The sequence below is a fragment of the Ochlerotatus camptorhynchus genome, unplaced genomic scaffold (genome assembly GCF_037179485.1).
Source record: "Ochlerotatus camptorhynchus isolate MF236.1 unplaced genomic scaffold, CSIRO-AGI_Acam_v1.1 ptg000417l, whole genome shotgun sequence".
Classification (NCBI taxonomy): domain Eukaryota; kingdom Metazoa; phylum Arthropoda; class Insecta; order Diptera; family Culicidae; genus Ochlerotatus; species Ochlerotatus camptorhynchus.
Window position 1 is genome coordinate 955,650 of NW_027040903.1, and position 17,125 is coordinate 972,774.

The 17,125-nt window shown below is 37.4% G+C and overlaps 1 protein-coding gene across 2 annotated transcripts in view; it reads left to right on the forward strand.

Annotated features, from left to right (window-relative positions):
• Positions 1 to 17,125, forward strand: part of LOC135711060 (serine-rich adhesin for platelets) — a 76,968-nt gene that overhangs the window by 15,280 nt on the left and 44,563 nt on the right. The window contains exons 1-2 of one of the 2 annotated variants that reach the window (XM_065233805.1): positions 7,840 to 8,254; positions 8,560 to 9,249. The gene's annotated coding sequence lies outside the window, so the exon portion shown is untranslated. Of the gene's footprint in view, positions 1 to 7,839; positions 8,255 to 8,559; positions 9,250 to 17,125 lie in introns of those variants that run through there. The other variant, XM_065233804.1, reaches the window with a different exon arrangement.

Here is a 17,125-nt window from a genome sequence, read left to right on the forward strand (position 1 = left end):
GGGGTGAGAGGTAATCACGCTTACCACTACACCACCGGCGCCTTTGGGTTTGTTTTGAGTGTTCGACAGAGAATGTCTGTACTATAATAAAAAACAATTTCAAGGGATTTCCAGAGAAAAGTTCAAATTTATTTTAGAAGAATTCTGGAGAGATCACTGTGAAAGGAAATTAGTCTAAAGAATTCTCAAGCCTTTTCAAATAAAAGCCTGTAAAGTTTTGAGCGAAATTTTCATACACAAATTGTGATGACTTCGAACCTGTCGCAGATCCAAATTCAAGATCCAGCAAAGGTGCTGCTGTCTTAGAAATTACCAGGCTTCATCACTTTCAGTTTTGTGCTTAATTAAAATACCTAAACCACGATAATTTCCAAAACTCCGGGAGAAAACCGGGAAAATTGCTAATCGAGATTTGCATGTCACCATGAAGATGATTTGGAGATGTGGATGAATTTATCCCCCTAGAATGCAGATCCTTCCCGGTTTTGGCAACACGAGATTTCTGTCATATTTGCATTCTTTAAAATGTATGGAACATCTTATACTCTTCATGGGTTAGAGGTTCGTATGGTATTTCATGAAAAAATGTCCATAAAGTTCTAATATATTCTGAGGAAAGTTATAGCTGATGGGGTTGTGTTGCCATAACCGGGTAGGCACTGCAACTGGATTTTTTTTGAAAATTATTAGAAAATCAGGGATTATCAGGGAATTTGGTTTTTTTTTTTCGTTCAGTCGACACCCTGATAAATTCGAAGAGGAATTCATCCTGTGGCAATTTTCAAAATAGTTCAGACAAATTTGCAAAATTCCAGATATAGAAAAAAAATCATGAGGTTCATGAGTTGATGGGTCGATAGGTAGGGTCCAGGTGTGGGAGCTGCCTCCCTGGCGTTGGTAGCATGGATGCTCAGCACGGAAAACAAACCAAGGAAAAAAAACTCGATGTACATGTGTACTTCCTAAGCAAATTTATCTTCCTTTGATCTTGATTATCTTGATCATTTCATTCGATTTGATGCTTCGCTGGTTTGTCATTACCTGAAAAAAACAGTTTCAATCACAAACGAAGTGACAGACGACTAACTGGCGAAGAAATCAATTAAAATAATGTGGTTCGCTGTAATAGAATTTTCTTAGAAGCTTGTGCCATCAGCCACCAGATGGGGTAGTATTTTTGTTTTGATTTGAACATAGTTGATTTTGTGTGCAATATGATATTTGACAGTGTGCAAAGAGTGTATCATTTTGTCATTTTGTGTTGTACCACAAATCCATTAGTAGTGTTGCCATGTGGTACAATCCAGTAGTACTGGTGTTGCCATGTGGTACACTGAAAAATTGCAATAGCAGGTGCGTCACCAAAGTTTTCGAGCCGCTCCGTCTGTCACTTCGTTTGTGGTTTCAATTGTGTTGTCAAAATCTTCACTTGTCTCGCGATAAACAAAACTACCCTTGTGTACTCCAAAATCTATTTCAATTTCCAAATATCCCCAGTTCAGACAAAAATAGCATTGTAATTGGCAATCGCAGCATGCTATTGAAGTGTGTGGCTGTCAAATACAAATGAAGACATGCGAAGAAATACTCCACGAAATGAATCACATCATATGTTTTATCAATCATCCACAGTGATCGGAAAAACTCAAATCCAAATGAAGACATGTCTTCAAATCTGGCATCCCTCTCTGTCAACCGTCTGTGTATGAAAGAGTGATGTTCATTTATGTGTATTTGACAGTGAATGAACCAAAATAGTTCACTGCCGCAAGTTGAGGCAACACATCAGTACATGGTCCCTAATATCTCGCGTCACTTTTCAAATAGACCAATGTAACACATGTAAACAAATCGAGTTAAGCTATACAAACTATTGTATTTGATACAAAAACACCCATCCAAATTTACTTTTATTTATTTAAGAAAATCTTAGCTAAAAAATTGCCCAATGTAAATTTTGAAATGATGGGTACATGATTGTTACTTCGGTCATTCGGACTGCCTAACATGATTGGTGCTCGTTTTCTAAAGGCGGGCCAATCTAAAGTTAGGTATTCTACTATGAAATCTGTGAAAGGGAATCTAGTATCATGTAGATCAAAACGTCCAATTTAACACTCATTGATTATGTCAGTGAGAAATATCGTCCAATGTTACATGTCCGATGTACAACGCGACTTGTCAAAACGTCCTATGTGGTTTTTTTTCTATGTTGTAGCATGAAATTCAAAGTTAAATTGTGATTTTATCGTTTCTACTGAATTTTCAACGTTATTATTCACTGACTCCATTAATAATAGTATTGCAAAATGTATTGTATCTAAACAGTTAAAATAATAATCTGTCGAACTTCAACTTCGATTTTCTCAAAATGGTGGATATGTTACATTGGTCTATTTGAAAAGTGACGTGAGATATCACTTTTTGCTCCTACGAGATGGCAACGAATGGGAGCCAAAACAAACCATGAAAAACTGTAAAAAAATACGGTTGAGGGAAGAGTGCGGCAAATTTTCGTGGACTGATCTATGGGGACAGAGTAGTAATCCTACATATATTATATGCCGGCGCCGGTGGTGTAGTGGTAAGCGTGACTGCTTTCTAACACCCCGATAGGTCTGGGTTCAATCCCAGCCAAGGTAGGTGGGATTTTTCTGAGGCATAAAAATCTCTGGTCACGTCTTCCTTAGGAAGGGAAGTAAAGCCGTTGGTCCCGGCCCATGTGTGTTGTGAATGGGTGCGATATCCGACGCAGGTGTGGAAGCTGCCTTCCTGCACATTCGATTGCCGTCAATTGATGTCCGTCGGTGATTAGGACTAGATTGCGGAACAGAGACTGACGTTAAATAAAGGAAAACCATACATATATTATAGAGATTCGCGGAAGCGGCCATCTTGATCGATTGGCTCAAGATGGCCGCAGCGGAACTGTCAAAATATAAGCCAAACGAGTATGTTTATCGTTTGTCAGAATGTTTCAGTTGAAAAGTATTGTAATCGAGTAGAATAAATTCAAACAAGTTTATAGATAAAAAATATATGTAACGGGTGGCAACTAAAATTTTGGAATTTTTTCGAAGCCTCTATGCTCAACAACAAACGAGCTCAGAGAGAAATAAGAGTGTGTATGTGTTAGCTCTCTCTCTCCTCTTTCTGCTAGTATTTTCTGTTTTGTTTATGCTTGCTCAGTTTTGCTCAAAATTCCGTCGAAACAAGAAGTATTTCGCGAGCGCGTTGTACAGTTCTACGAACTGCACAGAAATCTCGGCAAAAAGTATACGGTACAACATTTTAAAAGCGAAAATGTTGCGGCTTCGACTGTTTATCATATCCTAAGATCCCCAACAACTGCTCGCAAGCAAGGTAGTGGAAGACCAGCCAAAATTATGGACGCAAAAGGACTTCGTTCTCTTTCTCGTGCCATGGTTCAAGCCCTCTGGTTTGGCAATCAATCAATATGTGTACCAGAACGAATGTTTGAAGAAAATTTTGATCCCGTTTCTACAAAAACATCATACTGATGGACAATACGTGTTTTGGCCGGATAAAGCGTCATCGCATTACGCCAAAAAAACACAATCGTTCCTGAATACCCATTCGATCCCATTTGTACACAAAAACCACAACCCGACAAATCTGCCTCAGTGTCGCTCAATCGAAGATTTCTTCGGGGTTTTGAGCTCCTGGGTGTACAAAAATAACTGGAGAGCCATGAATTGCAAACAGTTGATTGGAAGAATCAAGAGATGCATTCGCAAAGTTGACATGAAGGCCGTACAACGCTCCTGTTCCGACATCAAACGGAAGCTTCGCCGAACATCCGATTACGGACCGTTTTCAAATGTTCACTAATTTTTTTTCAACAATGGACAATGTATCTTTAATTTCAATAAATCAGATCTTCTTCAAGTATGTTTGTCTTTTTTTGACAGCTTGAGAAAGAAATTCCAAAATTTTAGTTGCCAGCCGTTATATAGCAGTAAAATGGGTGTGTTCTTCTTTAGCAAAGTACAATTGCGTGTTCTTGAAGTAGTACTGGAAGAAGCATTATATTTTAGTTAGATGCCACCTAATAATTATCATTATCACTATCACTAAAAAAAATCCGACGTTAGTCCGCAAAACTTAAGCCATTTTTTGCGAAGTTCAGTGTTTTTCGGAAACCGGAAAAATCTCATATTGTTACACTTCATTGCAGTTCCACGACCAAAACTTGACCAGAGCAAAACTTGGCAATACACTTCATACTCAGTAAATATTATTCGAAATTTAAGGAGAAATTGTTCACCAGTTCACTGAGAATTCAAACAACGTAAACAAATTTGCAGCATAGCTGACACATTTTGCTCCGCAAGAAGCGTTGGCAGCTTTTGTAAACACAACAATTCACGTTGCCAAATCGTCTGATAATATTTCCACGAATCTCTGTATATAGTATTACCAGTGAAGAGTATGATGGCGTCCAATGATGTAAGCGGTCGCAGTCAACGTATTTTCTGTGATAATCCATCAACTAAAATGTCATACGAAAATAGCTCTCATACGACCGTGCCGCCGAAAAATGTTACGTTTTCGTGTTAATTTTTTTTTCTTATTATGAGAGCTGCTCATGCCATGCTTGTGACAATTATATTATCATTATAATAAATATGCAACGATAAACGAGAGGAAACACTACTGATCAGACATAATTTAAATAGACACAATATAGAAAAACTAGACATTTCGTTATAAGCTGTTGATATGCTGGTTATATGACAGTTTTTCTTTTACGTGAATGTTGTTCTATCACTCGGGCTGTACGAGAGAGGTGATGGTAGTGTACGAAAATAAAAAGACTATAATCCACGACAACGACGCGAATGTAGTAAAAAGCAATCACCGTTTACACCTACAATAGTTTATGCGCTGTCCAGACTGAGCAATTATAATATGTTATAACGGTTGTCAAATAATTGCAACACAGAAACCACCATCAAGATAGCGCTATAACATGTTATAACGCTGTAGTCTGAACGTACTATTAGAGAAGAATGAGATTATCGTTTAAATCGGGCAAATGGCATTATTTCCGTCAACGATATAAAAAACAATATTGATGCTTTCTTTGAAATCATAACATAAAATAAGATTAAATGCCGTGGTAATTAATTTTATGTGCAGGTGAAGAAATTATCATGCTTTACAATTTTATTAAAGCGTTATTTATCGTTTAAATTGTCGAGAATATAGAGTGCAGATGGGTGCCCGAAAAAAACGATAAATTTTGACAGCGCACCTTCCCAATGAAGTTGAAAGGTTTGTTTGCTAGTATAAATAGTTGTTATAGACACTCATGTAAGGACTGGTTTCGGATTTGGGTGTAACTGTTTTTTTTTTTTTTTTTAAACAATGGCTTCAATCACCGATTTTTTTTTTTTTTTCCTTTGGTTGGTTTTGTCCGTCGATCTTGTTTTCCGTGCTGAGCACCAATGCTACCGACGTGCCAGAAAGGCAGCTCCCACACCTGGACCCTACCTATCGACCCATCAACTCATGAACCGGGGACCAACGGCTTTACTTCCCATCCGAAGGAAGGCGTGATCAGAGATGTTATGCCTCAGAACATCCCGGCGGCGCCGACTGGTATTGAACCCAGGCCTGCTGGGGTGAGAGGTAATCACGCTTACCACTACACCACCGGCGCCGTTGCTCACCGATTTTTCGCGAATAACATTTCTAAAATCGTGAGTAACTGCAGTTCGACATCAATAGAGAAAAGTTCTTGCACACTGACCAAAACATCCTCCTATCATTGAATGAAAGGTGTCTGGCCATTTGGCCGAATGCCGTTTGGCCGAATGCTATTTGGCCGAATGCTATTTGGTCGAATGGGTCGTTTGGCCGAATTCCGAACACCAAAACTTCAAAGAACTGCTCAGGTTTGAAAAAAAAGAAATTTTTTTTTTTTTAATTCTGATTTGTCTTCATTTTATGACAAGCTGCAAAAATAACTAGAACAAAAAAAAACTCCAAAAAACTGCTCATGTTAAAAAGGGTGGCTAAAAAAATGCCAATTACATAACTAAAGGCTTATCTTTAAAAGAATAACGAATCCATCGACAATACAAAATTTCAATTTTGTGCAATGTACAATTTAACAAAAAATCCAAGCACGGAATGAAATACGAAGCGTTAGAGAAAAGTCCAAGGAATTCCAAATGAAGCAATTAACGGCGGCGGAAGAGCAGAATATGGTGAGAGCTGTCCAAATTTTTGTTTACAAATTAAATATCGAAATTAAACTAAGTACATGCCAGGGTTGAAAAGAATTTTTTCGAACCTGGAAGTGTGTATGTATCACCAATATCCATTTGATAACGGTGATGCATACATGCGGGGCTTATTGTAAGTGAAAGTAACCTCGGAATGGGCGTGACTTTCCAGACATTCTGAAATGGGTTGCTGGATCTGCAATAGAGCTATCACCTTCTAACTCCCGGACTAAAGCTTTCTACAATGACCATAAATGCGACATTGTAGAGAGAGTTCTTCCATAATAACACTGCCGGTCAGTGGAGGTTAGAGGGAATACACACACACAAACACACATGTACAATTTAACAAAAAATCCCATATTTATAATGTCAAAAAACCAGAATTGTGGAAAGTAAAAAAAATCCACATGAATCTAGTAGTGTTCAAAAATTGGAACGGCCGGCGCCGGTGGTGCAGTGGTAAGCGTGACTGCTTTCTCACACTCCAAATGGTCTGGGTTCAATCCCAGCCGAGGTCGGTGGGATTTTTCTGTGGCATAAAAATCTCTGGGCACGTCTTCCTTCGGAAGGGAAGTACAGCCGTTGGTCCCGGCCCCTGTGTGTTGAATGGGTACGATATCCTACGCAGGTGAGGAAGCTGCCTTCCTGCACCCTCGATTGCCGTCAATGGAATTCCGTTGATGATTGGCACTAGATTGCGGAACAGAGACCGACGTTAAATGAAGGAAAAGAAAAATTGTAAATGTCTTTTCAAGTATTCAGCCAAACAGCATTCCGCCAAATGGCCAGAGATCAATTTCATTCAATGATAGGAAGATGTTTTGGTTCAGTGTGCAAGAACTTTACAGTTACTCACGATTCTAGAACCTTTTTCAACTAACAAAACAATATTCATTCATTGTTCTTCTTTCATGGAAGTTGAAATCGGTGAAAATTACTGAATTCAATTTCGGAGATGATACAATCCACAAATGGCCGTTATTATGGTTGTCCTGTCTTGCCCCTTTGAATTTTTGAAGGCACGAACCTCTGCAATTACAAGGATTTCGGGTACGAAATTCTATCAACATCTACATATGCACAGCAGTGCAGCAAAAGTGTTGATATATTTTCGTACAAGAAATTTGTGCAGTTTCTGATAATCTCAGTCATCAAACATTTAAGTGACAAGACAAGACAAGCATAATAACGGCCATTTGTGGATTCTATCTTACAAATGCGAGATCTTGAAGATTTTGAAAAGTCTGCTAAGATCTTATATATGTTTTCCTGTTTTACATGTTTTACAAGTTCGAGATCTTTAAAATTCGTCCAAAACCAGTATTCACACCGTCTTCGTCTATAAATCGTACAAACCGAAATCTTTGCAACTAATCTAAGCCTAAACCTATTTTCGACTGTCGTTTTCAATAAAGCATAGTAAAATTCTTCTCCTACATCATTAAACACACGAAGGCACGAGTCAACAGGATTGTTGTGACCGTAGTTAGTTCGATCGTGAGGAATAGCTAAAAGCGATGATCTACAAAATCTTCGGAGAGTCACGTTTAACGCCTTATAGTGAGTTTAACTCTGGCGCTACTAGAGAATTCACTGCATACTGATTGCACCAACTCGATCCCTGTCTAGTCGCTGTCCCCTCACACAATTTCCCATCTCTGGCCCACAGCGAATCGGTGTGATGATGATGCCGAAACAAACAAAAAATAACAGTAACATACAGTCTCACCGAGTGACACATACTCGCCTCCCGGTCGCGGCTAATACAGAGAGAAAGAGTAGGTTAGCTGTACTGAGGAATAGTGGAAAATTCTATTACTTTGTTCCCAACCAGAGGCAATCATTCGTCAAATTGCGTTCATAGAAAACGGTGTAGAACTTTTTGTTTCACTTTCGGCACACGTACCGCTAACTCTTCGGAACCGTTTGTGCACGATTTCGGATGTCATAAAATGGTGTAAAATGTGACGTTTCTTGATTGCCTACTACAGTAGCAGGTACTTGGATATCCAATGGGACGCAACAGAGCAAGCAAAATTATACGATATGATAGAGGAAGTGTGATATAATCACAGAAGATTGCAGTCTCTCAATAAAGAAAATCTTCTTTTCGTGCTGACGAAGTGTAGTTTTTGCGTGAAATATTGACTCCAAATCGAAGCATCGCTCGAGGAAAATTCCACGTTGCACTACGAAGAAGGAAGTCTTCCCAGTTATCATGAATATTTAATCTTTTATAATCGATTAGATACTTTGATATCGAAACGACATTGATCATCTTTAAATTATCGTTTTCTTTCAGACACGAATCACGAAAATCCAGACCAATCCGGCTCGACGGGAATAGCTAAATAAAAACAAATACAGAAAAGTCCGACCTCTGCACTCCGACTCCCGACCGAGTCCAAGCATTCATCCTACAACATTTCGAACATCAGTCAGTGAGATCAACGTGCAGAGAAGAAGAGTAAAAGAGTAAAGGAGTATCAACAAAGCATTAGAGCGCATGAGAAAATAAAACGGAAAAAGAGCAACAAATGTGTGTGCAAAAGTGTGAAGTGTAGTACCCCCCCTGCATGCGAGTGAGGCGGGTTGAAGGAAAGTGTGGTGCAGTGCATCGTGAAGAATAAGCAGAGCGAAGAAAAAAGGAGAGCCCCTGTGTCATAACAAAGAAAGAGTGCAGTGAGCGCGCGCGTGGTTGAAGAAAATTTACAAATTGCGTGTGTGTGTGATTGATTAAAAGGCAGTTGAAGAAGAGCATCTTATAGTAAATAGGAATACAAAAATTGCAGCAGTGTGATACGTGCGACATAGAAGTTTATTGTTTCCGAAGGAGAGATAAATGCGTGGAATTCTCCAGTGCATGTGCTGCGGAACAAGTGATTATTGAATGAGCAAAAATATCTGAAGCAAGAAAAAGATCGAGTTGATAGAAGTTAAATTGTAAAATTTTCAATCGGAATACCATAACACAACTATAATAAAAAGAGAGGTGAGTGCTGAGATTTCTTATCAGTATTTGAAACTAGATTGTGTAAGTTAAACATAAACACTAAATTTTACAATCAAGTATTGGTCAACTCGCTCACGTTATGTGAAAACAAAAATTCGGGTTCATTTAAATTCCTTTAATTAGTTAAAAATCAATATTTTTTAGGTATGGATTTTATTACATTACACTACATAGGATCTTGAAAAAAATCTGAATCTTAGGTTTGAATTTCTGTTAACGGAATCCTTTAACTCCGACGCAGAAATGCACTGTAATTAAATTAATTCCATTAATTACAGCTTTAACTAATCTTTTAATTTTGTAGAACCTTTTACCAGAATTCCTTTATGAAGAGCTTTTTGAGTGTGTTGCTGTATTCCCTTTTAATTCCGTTATAATTTCTTATTGTGTGGTATTAATACCCCTCGAATAGAGATGTTAGGCGTATGCTATAAAACCCGAACATTTAACTCGGCTTCGGGTCCGACTAACATCGCCGACGAAACCCCCTTGCACGGCAAATAACGATGAAGGCGCGTCACGAACAATCCTCGACCTCTTTCATCTTAGACCCGTCACCACGTGCAGACGCTTGGGTAAGTGACTGGCGAGGTCCCAATTAATCATGTTTTGTTTTTTTTTTTGACATCATCCACATCCAGAGGGCCAGTCACTTCGAATGTATGGGAATGGTAGGAAACCATTTGGAAATGCATCAAAATTTTCAGTTTTTATTCATTATCATCTTTATGGGTAGTTTTAGATGCACAAAAATTGCACGAGTACATTACTATGGTGATAAGGTAAACACTCGTTTATTTGTTTCCTTCTGTGAAAGCATGTTTAGTCACAAATCGTGGATTTTCTGATATTCTCCATACTGCAAAAATGATTTTCCTACCACTGAAGGGGCGACATCTCTCGGATCTTCAGTATAGGCTTTGAAATCTCGTCCAACAATTGAAAAGAGCCTATCAACTTTTGTAAACAAAACTTGGTAAGCCCTTTCGTTGCAAAGCGAAGACCACCCACGCAAACCAACAGCATCGTCGGGGTAGGGGAAACTTTCCCAATTTCGTGATGAGTGTATAAATGAAAACCACGATTTGCTATATTGCCATATTTGGAAACCACTGGAAGTGAATCCCGTTCTGATGGAAGAAGCTTATTGGATAGCGAAGGATGAGGTGTTTTTTGTATTGTAATTCTTGACTATAGTGTATGTATTATATTGTATAATGTGCCTCGGATCTGTAAAGTTCATTCGATTGAGTCTGATCAAATAAAGTAATTAACAAAAATATACTATTAATTCTAAATGTTTACCAGTTTTAAGTTCATTAGATCAGAAAGTTTCTGAAGTCTTGAATGAAAAGTCAATTGATAGTTGAAAAATATAATAATAAATTATTGGCAGGGTGGGCAGCGAACCAGCGACAGAGTGGCCTGCGAAAATAAATTTACCATACCATAGGAACAAATTATTACACCAAAATTTCAGAATAAACCATTAAAACAGAGTGATTCTTTATCACATGAATGTCTTGCTCTATTTGCTGAATAATTTTCATCAGTTTCCATCTTATTGTTTGTAGAATTTAATCACTCAGCAATATTTCAAATTGATTTTGTCGTTTCAATTTCAGATGTAAAGTGAATGGGCCTTAAAAGAAAATATTGATGATGCTGGACATTGGAAACAAATATTTGTAAAAACCGAATCTGAACTATTCTTTTCCGGGGTTCTAATTTTTCATTATTCATAATTCTCATGATATGAATTCAGAAATAACTTGGAATTCTGCTCTGAATTATCATGGAATTCTTCTCAAATTAACCAGAAAGCACTCCGCATAATAATTAGCGTTAAATTATTTTTGGAATCTACTTGAAACCCCTTCTAAAAATTTGATTGGAATCCTTCTTAGAATTCCCTTGAACCTATTCGGAGACTTTGATTCCTTTGAAATTCATTTCAAAATTTTCTTTTAACTCTTAACAGAAATCTCGAAATTTTATTTAGAAACCCCTTGAAGTATTTTAAAAAATTTCTTTCTTTATCAGGAATTTCAGAAATTTTTTTTGCAATCGATTTTATTGAAACTCTGTGATAAATCTTTCGCACTAGGGTTTAAATTATCCTCATAACACTCTTAGAACTTTGTTTCTTGTTGAACTCTCTTGGAATTCTTCTCCAAATTCATCTATCATTTTACTCACGATCCCCATACAAATCTCATCAGAATCTCGTAGGAATTTTCCTTAAAGTTTTTTTTTCCCAACTCCTTTGAAATATTCTAAAATTACCTAGGGAAGTACAGCCGTTGGTCCCCGGTTCATGAGTTGTTAGGTCGATAGGTAGGGTCCAGGTGTGGGAGCTGCCTCCCTGGCGTCGGTAGCATTGCTGTTCAGCAAGGAGAACAAATCAAGGATAAACTAATTCTTAAAATTTAATCACTAAAGTCACTTTTTTACGACTAATATTGAGAGTAAATGCCCGAACGCAATGCTAGTGGAAGCGGAACGGCAGTGGTGAACGGGTAGGAAACTGTTAAAACCAAATTGACTTTGGTTAGACATCTTGGCTTCATTTGTGACAACTGTTAAATATTGTTACAAGGGGACATAATTAATTTTCAAAAATTCAAGAGCAGTTTTTTCGTTCAAAACGAAAACTTCGTTCATGAAATTATGGTCATTGCATTCTACTTGCCTACTTGTCCATTGACAGAATTTCAGTTTTAAACGAAAAAACTGGTTATGACTTTCCAAAAATGTATGACGTCCGCTTTCCCTTAAAGAATTTGCTAACACTTTGAATACTTTTAAATTTTATTAAAAATTCTAGATGTCCGTAAGATTTTATAGATTGTTCTGTAATTTGTTAGAACCCTTAAAATGCTTCCAAGTCTTAGAGCCTTGAAAATTATGACTCTACGACCCATAAGTATGTTATTTTTTTAAAAATCGGCCATCTTGAAAAAATTTCAAAATTTCACATTTTAATAATTTTTGCTTCAAATCTTGTATCACGAAGATTGTTATTTATCACAAATTTTAAAGAAAAGATCTAGTTTCAGGCTCTACACAGGGTGTCGACTACCTGGAAAAACCTGGAAAGTCAGGGAATTTTATTTATTGCCTGGAAAGTCAGGGAATGTTAGGGAATTTTAGTGTAGGTCAGGGAAAAAAAATATGTTGATCACATTGCAAAAAATCATGTGTGGGACACATAATAACAATCTTTGAAATTTTATCAGTTCATGACGTCAAAGTTTTTGGGAAGATCCCGGGCATCAGATCTACTCGCTGCGTTTATGGATGCCCTTGCCGGTATCTCTTCGAACAAGTTGCTGCAAGTGTCCATGGATCGGCCCAAAAATTCCCGCTAAAGTTTTGCGATCACCGATGTTTGGAAAATAGTGCTGCTGTTCAGAGGGTAATCAAAACTACTCCGCAAATACGAAAATTTATACAAGGCGTCCAGAAAGACAAAATCGAACCAACGTCAGCTTCCTACCAAGATGTTAAAAACGGTTTGAATGACTCGCTGCTGATGGCTCAGACTACAGATTTATAACATGTTATAGCACTATCTTGATGGTGGTTTCTGTATTGCAATTATTTGACAACCTGACATTGATAATCTGAACAATATTGCACAGGTAAATGCACATTTGATCAATATGATCGCAAAAAGGAACGCCTGGACGTTTTTTGGCACAGGTTATTAGTCGGCATATTCAGAACTATTGTTGGTTGTGAAAATGATTTGCTGCTTATCGCATGGCAACGCCAATGCAGAGAGAGATTTTTCGGTAAAAGCCGAGGGGACGACTCTATCTACGGTGCAGGAAAAAATGTATTTTGCTGTGGTTAGCTGCACGTACGCTGAGTAGATAGAAAGAAGATTGATGACAATTCTGAAGATTTCCTGCACAAATATGACGCGCGATGCAAGTAGATGCGAGAAATGAAAGAAGATTTGTTGAGCATCTAGAATTGAGATTTAGATGTGCCGCCCCCCTCGGTAAATGCAGGATATCTTTTTGAAAACATGAGGGAAGAGTCAAGGCCCAAGCGAAATGGCAGCGGAACGGCAGTGGTAGCGGAAAAGCCCGATCTGAGTAAGCCTATTTGTTGGATTGAAAACTAATTAGAATCAAATCGACTGCGGTTAGGCATCTTGATGTCATTTGTGACAATTGTCAAACTTGACGTTTCCGCCCACATTGCGTTTAGGCCTTCAGTCGTAGCGCGACGTCAGACATTAGAATAGTGGTAATGACCTAATAGTGTTAGCACTAGATATAAGAAAGGCTTTCGATACAGTTAAGGTTCAGACTCTTAAGGATATTCTTCTATGCTTAGATGTTCCTTCAAGATTAGTGGATAGAATTCTGATGTGCGTTAAAGATGAAATGACTAGGGTATTTTGGGAATTTCAATACTCAGAAGAAGTTAAACGTTGTAAAGGCATTAAGCAAGGCTGCCCTCTTTCACCATTGTTATTTAATATTTTGATGCAGGAAGTTTTGACCAATGTCTCGAAAGAAATTCCAGAATTAAAACTTTTAGACTTTGACTGTTTAGTACTTCCTCTAATCCTGGCGTTAGCTGATGACTTATTGATCATTGCTAGGAGCATGAGAGAGATGGAGAAAGTAGTGAAAATCCTCACACAAGAGTTGGAGAAAGTAGGCTTAAGTATAAATTATGATAAAAGCCAGATTATGTTTAGATATCCCAACAATAAAGCAAAACAACCAGAAGAGATTAATTTAAATGGAAAAATATTTAAGGTTAGTGATCGCATTAAATACTTGGGAGTATGTCTAACAGCAGCACTGAATAGAAAATTAACCAACAGAGAAAGGTGTAGGAATTCTTTGAAAACTAGCAGAATGATAGTAGATTTTTGTAAACAGTTTCATCTAAGTTGGGAATTAGGTAAGACTATATATAAAACAGTATTAGCTCCAGCACTTATCTATGGCACTAAAGTAGCCGTTCTTACGAAAAAGAGCAGGATTTCTATAGCTAATTATGAAAAGCTAATTTTACGTAATATATACAGTCAATGTAAGCGAAATGGAAAATCGAAATTTAACGCTACGAAATTGCTCGACGGTAAAACTATCAACAGAAGAGTTAGAGTAGGTAGGATCAGTTATTACGGTCACATTTTGAGGAGAGAACATAATCATGCCATCAGACTAGCATTCAATATGAATTTCAAAAGGAAAAAGGAAGGACGTCCTAGCTTAACTTGGAAAAAATCTCTAGATCAGGACTTTAGTAGATATTCATGTATAAATCTTAATGAATGGGTACTATTGGCGCAAGACAGGGAAAAAATAAAAGTTCAAGCTGAAGCGATTTATAAAGAAGAGAATAGTGAAATTTCAGATGGCGAATCTACAGAGGACGAAGGCAAGAGTGGTAGAAAATATAGACACTGGAAAAGAAAAAAGTAATTACTCAAGGATGCAGTGGGATCCCTGATCGGTTTTCAATACATTGTGCAATAAGCTTCATCTTCAAAAATTAAAAAAAGAAGGTAATAAAAACTTGAGGAACTGTCGAAAGGGATAGTAATGCAGATTTTTCTACATTTTTTGAGTTTAAATCTGCGTTGCAGTATTTATCAAAAAGTTTGTTTGAGAGGGCATTTCAAAAATGATTCCATATATGCAACAAATATACAAGAAGAAAAAAAACATGGTTATCAGATACCTAGGTAAGTTACTTCATCATCAAGTCTTCTTATATACTTTTCCAAAATATAACATTTGCATAAAAATATTCTATTTTCAAATGAATCAATAAATGCTGGGAAGGGAAGGGACCACCAGGGCACCCAATTGAAACGAAATGGATGGGGAGAGTGGGAATGCCAACTCCCTGTCGTTAACATTTCGTGAATAAAGGGTGGGCTCTTCTCCCCACTCATTGGGGTATCCTCGTGTTGGATGGCTTGCTTTTTGACCGGTTGTATGATTCTGCTGTTGGAAGGAGATTCTCATTCATCCCGTAGGTGCACGTGGGCGATGTTGCTCACGGATCTACCCTATCCGTTTTTGACCCTTCAGACAATGGCAGATTGAGTACAATTAGAGGTTATTAAGCTTGATCAAGTTGAACAACGAGGCCAACCCACAGCTACTGACAGGCGTCTTGCTACAATGAGTGGTAGTTCCATATCATCATATCATATCATCAGTCGTAGCGCGACGTCAGATCTATGATGGTGTTACTCATGCAGGCGGGTTGGAAAACTTACAAATTTTGAATAAACTTATTCAGCGAGTTCGACAAATCGCATTCGCTTTCCATGTAGACAAGGATCGTCGTATGAAAGAAGTTCTTGATTCCGGAAGCTCAAGATGCTCAAAAAGAAGCCGAGAGTTTGCAGGAGAAAATTGTTCTGCTCAAATGATAAACATTTTTAAAAGTATTCCGAAAATAAACACATATTCAACTTGCAATTTCTCGTTGTAATGTGAACTCACTGAGAGAATAAAATGTTAATGATAATTAAACTTAAATTATTTTGCTATGTCTGCGGTTGTCATATGGAGTTCCAGAGAGTACGAAACTGACTAATGCATGAGCAGTGCATCCTCAGGTTCGTTTGCCAAAGCAAGAATAATCACTGCTCTGCTATTTTACAATAATTTATATGTTAAGAGAAAGGATCGTCTACGGGTTGATTTTTATTTGGCTGTGAAATTATGAGCAGTAGTTATTCATTATTATATTATAATATGTATTTATAGTCCAAGGCCTATTCAAATCCTTCGTAGGTAGTCGGTCATATGTTCTGTAAAAATTGTATTAGTATCAAGTTCTGTTGTACGTGCCATGAGTATGCTATTCTTGATATTTTCGAAAGCTTACCCTGCTGCTCATTTTAAACTAACCCTAATTTACACTACGGTAAGGGAATCAAAAGGTCAGGGAATTTTATTTTCGACTTTGAGTCGACACCCTGTCTACACAAATGTCAAAGCCCCAGATTCCAGATAGCTTTTGGTCTAGTTACTCAATCATTTCTAAGGCTTTGATTTTTTTTTATTATAGTCTCTTTAACACACTTGGGTCATTCGTAACTTGTCCGGGGGTGAGATTTGAACTCGTGACTTTGGTGTGAGAGGTATGGATGTTAACCACTACGCCCAAGGCTTTGAAATCATAACATGTATCGAGCATAAAAAAGTGATACGAATTGATTGTTCAAGTATCTCGAAAAATCAATGATTATTTTTGAATACATTAAGTGACTCATAGAGTTTAATTTATATTTTCAACTTTAAAAAATACTTTCTGTAATTTTGCTTTTATTTACCTACAAATAACCTCCGAAAGATGCGTACAATTTCGTTTTTTGTTGAATACTAACGACCGGGATTTTTTTAAAAATATGAACCGGGAATTTCAAAATGAGAATTCACTGGCTACCCTGTATTGATGATAAGGGCTGTTAAGAGAAATTTTAAACAAAATTCGCCAACATTGTATCAAAATCGCAGGAAATCCGCGTGATCCCTCAATTCAAAACCGCACGCGAACTTTCGACTTTTTTTTCTTCATTTAAGTCAAACGATATCGAAACTGCATTTTAAGGAATTGATTGATTTATGTAAAAACGGAGAGATATTAGCCCGAATGTCACACTGAGCCGTCTACTTTGTTTGGTCTATATTTTATTTTTTAGTAGGAAATAGTACATTCTGACCAATTGTTATCAATAATCCGGAGATGAACCAGCGTCTGGCTGAAAATCTCCATAATAAAGACAACCAACCAACCAACCTATCAATAATGATATATAATCTACACTAATGGATGGATTAAATATGAGTCATTCTTGAAC